Source organism: Chenopodium album, chromosome 13 (assembly GCF_948465745.1).
Source record: "Chenopodium album chromosome 13, dcCheAlbu1.1, whole genome shotgun sequence".
Classification (NCBI taxonomy): domain Eukaryota; kingdom Viridiplantae; phylum Streptophyta; class Magnoliopsida; order Caryophyllales; family Amaranthaceae; genus Chenopodium; species Chenopodium album.
The window spans coordinates 52,103,125-52,111,663 of NC_137846.1; the positions used below are offsets into that span (position 1 = coordinate 52,103,125).

The 8,539-nt window shown below is 34.0% G+C and overlaps 2 pseudogenes; both read right to left on the bottom strand.

Moving 5' to 3' along the window:
* Nucleotides 1-2,109: 2,109 nt before the first annotated feature.
* On the bottom strand, nucleotides 2,110-3,145 carry LOC145574932 (monothiol glutaredoxin-S6 pseudogene; annotated as a pseudogene).
* Nucleotides 3,146-6,050: 2,905 nt separating this feature from the next.
* LOC145575719 (OVARIAN TUMOR DOMAIN-containing deubiquitinating enzyme 5 pseudogene) lies at nucleotides 6,051-7,254 on the bottom strand (annotated as a pseudogene).
* Nucleotides 7,255-8,539: the final 1,285 nt, after the last annotated feature.

Consider the following 8,539-nt stretch of genomic DNA (forward strand, 5'->3'; position numbering starts at 1 on the left):
ATTTCCAGTGTAAAGCAACAGTTTTGTTGATATTGCAGTATGCAGTATTGCTGAGGCTAATCCCACAGTAACATGTATTACAATCCTGACCCATTAAATGATAGATAGAAATTGTTTGCAAAGCAGAAGATTGTAAAAGTTTCAAAGCATGAGTACTAAAACAAAAGGAGAGAGAATAAAAGTGTGCACCATTGGGCTTCTTTTTTTACAACCATTTCTAGCCTTAGCCCAACTTGGATGAGTTAGATAGCCCAATGTAACCATGCCTTGCTTTTTTGGGAGGAAGAGAGCATAATTTATGTTTCTGGAAGTGTGTACTTTCGTTGTAAGGGCTTGCTTCTGTACCTATCACAGAGCATCTTTGTGAATGAGAAAAGGTTTGCAAGAGTTATCCTTGCATCACACATTGAGATTCTCATCCCCTTTACAGAAGCAAAATGTAAAAGGCAAGATAAACTCGACGATAAGATTATATCAGTAGAAGTAAATGTTTGTGATAGCTTATGTAGCACAAAATTAGTTCTGACAAGGAATGTATGCTTGCATGTTTTTTTATTTTTACTACAGTATTTATTCATATTATTGCATTTCAGAATCACTTTCCATTTTTTATAGCAACTGAAATTTCACTGTCTAAAGGAAAAACCTGTAGAGTGTTACAGGAAGGTGATAAATACACTTCAAAAAAAAGATCATCAGAAAAATCTGCAATGGACAAAGTACGAAAACATTTGCAGTTAGGATAGCACCTGAACTTGATTAATTCTAGGATCTTCAAGAGGCTGAGACATACTCAAACTGAACATTGTCATACAGATTATGTTTTTAGGTAATGCCATCAAAATTACATCCACGTATTGGCATCGAACCTCAAAGAAAGTAAATTCAAGCACAATTTTATAGATTGCTTTAAAGGTTCTTCTATTCTTTCCTTATCACAGAACCAGCAGACATCAGACACCAACTATAATTTCTGTTTTTTATGGTTTATAAAAAACAAGGAGGTGTCAACTTCACCCATTACCCATGTACAATATATACTTCTTTAACCACTAAATGATCAGAATAATATATGCCCACTTACAAAAATGACAACTCATGACTATAATCTTGTGTGGAGCACATGCTGATTTATAGATTAGTTCTCTTTCATCCTGGTTGTAAATCAGATTTACTCAGTTCTTGCTTTCAGAGAGCAGTTAAGTATCAATTTAATGAATAAAATGACAGATTGATTTTGGACTTTACGCTATGATCTCTGACATGGTAGTAAACTAGTAACTATAATACTTGCCTTCTTAAAAACGATAGATGACATTCAGTACTTTAATCACCCTTTATTTCTTACAAGTATTAGCAACTTCTTTTCCTGTTTCATTTATAACAAATATAAGGTTCACTATTTCTGCACTTTCTTTCAGAATGGACTTTTTGTAGGTAACTTGATCAAAATACATTCACTAAATTAACTTTACTCGTACAAAAAAGTAAGTACAGAAAAGATCATATCAAGATTATAAACCCTTAGCTTCCAAATAAGAAAAGTAATTTTGCACCCCCCCCCCCCCCCCCCCCAAAAAAAAAAAAACAAAAAAACAAAAAAAAAATGTGGTTGAACAGTTAAAATAAAATATCTTCAGCTGCGCGCCCTGTACTCTGAGCAAATATGTAATGTGTACACACACTTAGAAAGATCAATGTAGGTTTTCAAAATAAATAGCGGAAAGGCTTACAAGAGTATTAAATAAAATAAAAGCGGTCCATAATGTGTATTGATTTTTTTTTTTTTTTTTTTTTTGTCAGATCAATGCAGGTTTTCAGGAGCTGCAAGCCTGGTTTTCATCATTAAGCTTCAAGATCATCCAAACTATTACCTATCCTTTTAAGAAGGCATCAAAACAAAGTGTACAAGCAAAAAATTGATCCTTAGAATAAATGAAGCCATGAAGGCTGCGACTAAGGGCTGCAACATATAGAGCTAATAACTGTAATAGGCGTAACTACAGAAAATGTAGGCATAGAAATTAAGCTTTACATTACTAATTAAAAAGCAAGGCTAGCACTTTATTCAGGAAATTCGAATTAGTTCTGAGAAATACTGAATTAACATACTACAACATAAAATCATTGGATAAATTGCATATAGAGGCATATACATGAACTTTTGTCCAGAAATCTATAGGCTGCACTTAGGTTGATTTAATAATGTATGATGTTTGCATGTAATTATTATTCGTTTAAGTCATGCCAGTCTATACTTTTGTGCAATGTTCTAAACATAATCTTACTGACTTGGTATTTAAAGATAGTAGATCATTATTTATCAAAGCATAAGCAACTGAATCCCAGTCCATCATTTTATAACAGTAAATCAAGACAGATAATAAGGTATAGAAGAGTGCATTGTCAAAATGAGAATGCAGCTTTCACTAGTACTTGACTCGATAACAAAGGACAAGCATTTACTCAGAGGATATACTCTGTTTTTTTTTTCTTTCTTTTTTTTTTTTTTTTTTTTTTTTTTGGCAGAAGGAGAATAAGACTATGTCACTGAAAAACACTAATTTTCAGTCACCAAAATATAATTGTGCTTAGAAAAACAAGGCACTGCAGAAGACGCATTATTTCCCATTCAAGTCCTCTATATAATATAACCTAAAACTTCCCTTATTCTACTTCTAATTGCTGAGACTGGAATGTTTAGCTAGTTTCTATTCCAGACCCAAATAGCTCCGGCGTCCATCAGCATTTGTACAAGTCTACCTTGAACCTGAAGGGTGATCACATCATTAGGTCCACCTACAAAGTTTCCACCAATGAAGATGGATGGTACGCTAGGTCTGCGTCCCATCATCTGCAGAACTCTCTCAATCTCTCGTCCATTTGGCATTTGATCAATTTCATATACAGTAGGATTAGCACCAAAGCCACTGATAAGCTGTCTCATCGAGTGGCTCACAGGACAACTAGTCTTACTGAAAATAACCACAGGCCTGTCTTGCACCAAACCCTTCACAACCTCCATTATCTTTGTAGGAAATTTCCTTTGTTTGGGAGATGAGTTGGTGATGAAAAAGCTGAAATACAGAGAGCTTTTGTGATACTAGTTGGAGAGAAGGCTCAAGGTTTGTGATGAGGAAAATGCTTAGAGCACAGGTCTATTTATAAGCCCATTCTAAGGTGACGCAACTCAAATCTGCATGAAAGAACTGATACTGTTATAAGGATAAGTTCCAAGACTTTCAACAAAAAGAGAACTTTCTATTTTCTCTTTTTAATCCACAAATTGTACTCGAAAATGACCCTTTACATCGTCTAAGTTCTTCATATTCCGTAAAGAAACAAGGACATTTGTCCTATCGAATAATTTCACTATGCACAAGAAAAAAAACAAAGGGCATCTAGAAAAATTGACTTTGCAACACCTAAAGAGTGAACAGAATAATGAAGAGCCACGCTCTAAAACTCCACTAGAAGTCCTCTTTTATTTGATCTTCTCCTAAATCAAATACTCGAGCAGCACAAAACTCTTTCTTTTAATAGACACGTGGATGTTTATCGTCAAAACTTTAACTCAATTGAACTCGAAGAGCCAAAAGAAAATCAAGAGCGCGGAAAATATGGGATTAGGCTGATCAAAGAAGTATTGTTTCTGCATTCGTCATTCTTATTAAGATGCAGTGAACAAAACATATTGTGACTTTGCGTACCTTTCATATGAATGATTTGGAATTGATCCTGCTAAGATATCTTCAATATAGAAAGAGAAATAGTAATGTACATCAGAATGTATCAAACATGACATTACCTTAATACTTAGCATTTTTAACCAAGCTGTAATTGACCATTTATAAATCTCATGAGATTCAATGCAAGATTTATTATAATTGCTTTTACATTCTTATATCAAATTGGATTATACAGCAAGAGGCCTGTCCAGCTATATGCATAATTAACAATTTAATCTTGCACCTTGAAGGACATGCATCTCTGTTGAATACAACTAACCAATAAAATGTGCTATTAGAGGGCATTCAGCCTCAATTACCTTAATATCTATTGTCGTGTACAGATAAACACATGGTTCCAGAGTTTTTGTATAATTGTCAACTGTGTATGTATTGGGTTCCATTACCCAGAACTGGCAGCTTAATTATAAAAAGCATGCATAACACGCCTCTCACAGAGGCACTGACCTTTGTGCCTCATGGAGCAAAGTGAGCACCTCAAATTCACGAATGTGTTTATATTCACGTCGATTAAATCTTGTGAGTTAGTAAATACTCAATATGAAATACTAATGTAACATTAATGAACTATAGATGAAAAAATAAATATGAAAAATTTGAGTTACACATTATGGAGATTTCTCAACAAAGATTGGATTTGTATTGTTTACATTGTACACAAGATTGCAAAACCTATGTTGCACTTGATGAGAACGCATACTTTTTGTGTAAAATCTGATTATGTTAATGTTAAATGCTACTGCATAAACATCTAAGGCTTAGACATTAAAAAAGAAAAATCTAAACCTATTGTATGTAATCCATTTTCAATAGAGTTGACTCGTGCTCTAATTTACATCTCTTTTCTATTTAATACGTATCATTTAAAACATTGACCAAACCAATATAGTTACAGACACTTTTATTGTTCAAGCCTTAGTTGACTTGTGCTCTATTTTACATTATATTGCTATTGTACCTATTTGCGTACAGACAAAAAAAAACTAAAGAGATTATCCAAATTTGACGTAATGCATGCAGAATAAGGCAACTTCGGCTCCTCGCATCACACAAAATGGATTTTATATCTGACATAAGAAAGCATAATCCCCACCATCTTTTTCTCTCTTCTTTCCAAGAAATTCCATAAAATAGTGGGGCTTTGCCTTTTTAGAAGTGGCCAATTGCAAAGAATATATGTCCCCAAAAAAAATATTGTGACATATCAAATTTGCAGTACCTTAGCTAATGTCATGATCCTAATTGATTCTCCAGAACTCTTTATTGTTCTCAAAGTTTTCCTGATTCTTAATAAAACTTCTTTTTTCTCTTCTTTTTCTCAGGTTTCTAAGGACAGTTTAGTATATGGTAAGAACACGTTTTTCACTTATTAACAGTACCATCAACATTAATCGCTTTCAATGGGACTAACAATCATATCTAGAACGATTCGGATACTTTGTTAGAATAATACTACAATTACACTTAATTTAATCAACATTTTTTCTTAGGAATTTTTTAAAGGGGTTTCCATCACGCTATGAGTGAAAAATAGAAAATAACAAGGATCGTTTAGTGTAATAAATTATTCATAAGCCACTTATTTTAGCTAAGCTACAGTATTTGGAGTTGTATTTTTAATGGTTTAGATTTATGGGAATATATTAAGTCTGTAATACATAAAAAAGCTTTGAAGGGATACTTCAACACTTTTAGTTATACAAGAAAGATTGTTTCAGAATAGACCAAAAAAAGGGGAAATTCCCTGATTCTCATATTGAGAAACGAAATTTGTTTCTCATGGGGGTATTTTCGTGAATAAATCAACAACTTTTTCATTATTGTGGGCTCCACAATTGAATAAAGTTGTTGGTTTATTTACGAAAATGCCATGTGAGAAACAAATTTTGTTTTTCACTATGAAAAACTGGTCATTTGAACCTCTTAGCTCAAATATGGCTGACACATGAGATTACTTTTTATAATTTAATCATCTATATTTTTAATATACATGTTTTACAATCCTGACATGTTTAAAGACCTGTAGAGATTTTTCTTGACACATAAGAAGCAATTTTGCATAAATTAGAACTATTGGCCAACTTACCAATTCATAGAGGTTTATAGGAACCACCATGGCTCGGGTGCTAAATTGCTAATGGTCAAGTTTTCCATGTAAATAAATTATACAAGGTATGTCTAGCAAATAGGCTTGATCTAATGTCATATTACCATCCAAAAACAGGAAAAACAAGCATAATTGTTGATCTCTGTATTACTATTTGCAACTGTAAAGGATATAAATATGTAAGCAAGGAAATCTCAGAATGTATATATTTCCATTGAATGCGAAAGAAAATTTTTTACTCTTATTCAGCTAGAGTTTAATGCACTCTCCTAACTCACTAATAATAGGCCCTAAACAATGAAAATGAAAAAAGCTGGAAAAAAGAGAAATATATTCACAAGATTGTAGGGATAGCTAACCTATTTCGCTGTATTTTGAACCACAGAATTGTAGCGCTCACCCAGATTGAAGGTGTGCCTGTGGCATGATAGCATGATGCTAGAATTCAATGATGTGGCAGCATCATCAGTCTTGTACTCCTTACCCACTTCAACATCAGGGAAACACCATGAAAAAATCACCATAAATTTATATGCATCTTAAAGCAATGTGTCAAAGCGCCAAGCTCCAATTGCCCACCCCAAGCCGCTGTTGATTCCACCTCTCTGCATTAATTCTCAATCTCTGCACCAGAGAATCATCTGACTCTTCTTCAACCACATTCTCTGACAAGAAATATGGGGAAAATTCTGAGGCATTATCACGCATGTAAGAAGCCACCATCTCTCAAAACTGCTGAAAACTATAAGGTGAAGACCCTCCGAACAAATGAATTAGTTGATCCTCAACAGCTCAAGGCAGAGGCCATCTGGTTTAACCTCATAAATAGCTAATCCAAGCGGTTCTAGCTTCTTCTCAAAAATCTCATCTTCAACCACTCTATCACTAATGGTGTTCCCCTGTTCCTCTTTTGTTCTCTGCTCCCTTGCAGCTTCTTGCTGAGCTTATATTCTCACGTCTCTTAATGCTTATACTAGGCATGTAATTATCAGCTTGACTGCCAACAGATACCCCTGCTATGACCTTAACAAGAGTGTTGAGGTTTCCCTTATCGTTTCCATTGCCATCTGTACTGCTATAGCCCAGGGATGAAAGTTCCTGTGCATGCTTATTTTTATGAATTGTGGATAATTCATTAATTTGGCTATTTCCTCAACTTGCTTCTTTTTTGCTTACTGTTCTGCTTGCTACCTTTAGCTGCAGCTTTTTTCATTCGGCCTCTTTGTTCTATAGTTGACCAATTTCCTACCTGTGGCATTGAACAGGAAAAACCAATGATACATCTAGATTAAGGAAAATGGATAAAAGTATGACATGATTTAGAAAACTCAGAGTGACGTTGACCCTCACAAACCCAACTGCAATATATGAGCTTAAAGACACTGTCTCATGTTTCATATTTAGAAACGTCAAATTGGAGCAACGCTATAAGAAATAAAAAGTACATGTATCCACCTGATATATCATGTCTTCGACATTTATGAAATGTCCTAGATGATAGTCCACAGTAATATTTTGGATTGTCCCAAATTATAGTCCACTATCAAAATCTAGGTTTAATATCTTCAACTTATCCCTAATAGTCTAATACCCTTAATGATAAGCTTAAGGACATACTACTTTGTGGCATTAAAAAAATGTAAAAAGTTACATAAAGATGGACAATCATGGTCTTTCAATCCAACTCCTTCAAATTTATCTTTAATCCAATGTAGCTTATTTAGGGACAGAGAGAGTAAATGATCTTTACAGACAAATTTAATTTTGGTACCCAGCATTAATATCTTTAAGGAAGATGAGAATTTAGGGAGTAGAGTTAAAATAAAGTTGTTGTAGCTTGAAGGAGAAATTAGTTAGTGTGTTAGGGAAATGCTCTATAAATAGAGCTAATTAGAGAGAGATAATCATGTAAAATTTGTTGAATGTTTTGGGTTAGCTTTAGAGGGCTAAATTGGGAGAGAATCCCCCTCTTGAAAGTTGAAAGTGGAATTATCATACAAAAGTGCTGTTATTCAGTTTACTCAAAAACATCATCTTCCTATTTTCTGCCATTTAGGATGCTTAAGCTATGATAATTCATAGCACAAGGTCCTCCTTTTTCCTTTAAAACAACCCATACCATTTTCATTCCATTTAATCAATATCTCCTAGTTCTCTTGTATTTGTTAGACTGATGCACAAGCTAATCAATCCTTATAGCAAGCATTCAAGTGCCCCGAAAAAGTGCTGTTATTCAGTTTACTCAAAAACATCATCTTCCTATTTTCTGCCATTTAGGATGCTTAAGCTATGATAATTCATAGCACAAGGTCCTCCTTTTTCCTTTAAAACAGCCCATATCATTTTCATTCCATTTAATCAATATCTCCTAGTTCTCTTGCATTTGTTAGACTGATGCACAAGCTAATCGATCCTTATAGCAAGCATTCAAGAGCCCCGAAAAAGAAAGTTCCATTTAATCAATTTCTCCAAGTTATCTTGCATTTATTAGATGCACAAGCTAATCATTCCTTATAGCAAGCATTCAAGTGCCCCGTAAAAGAAAGGCGATTCCCTCAAATTCACAAGTTTTTATAAGTGTTTCAGGTCACAAAGAAAATCATTACAATGATCATCAAAAGACCATCCTAGTTTCAGGTTCACACATCTGTTGCATATGTTTGGTAATCATAGCTTTCACTCA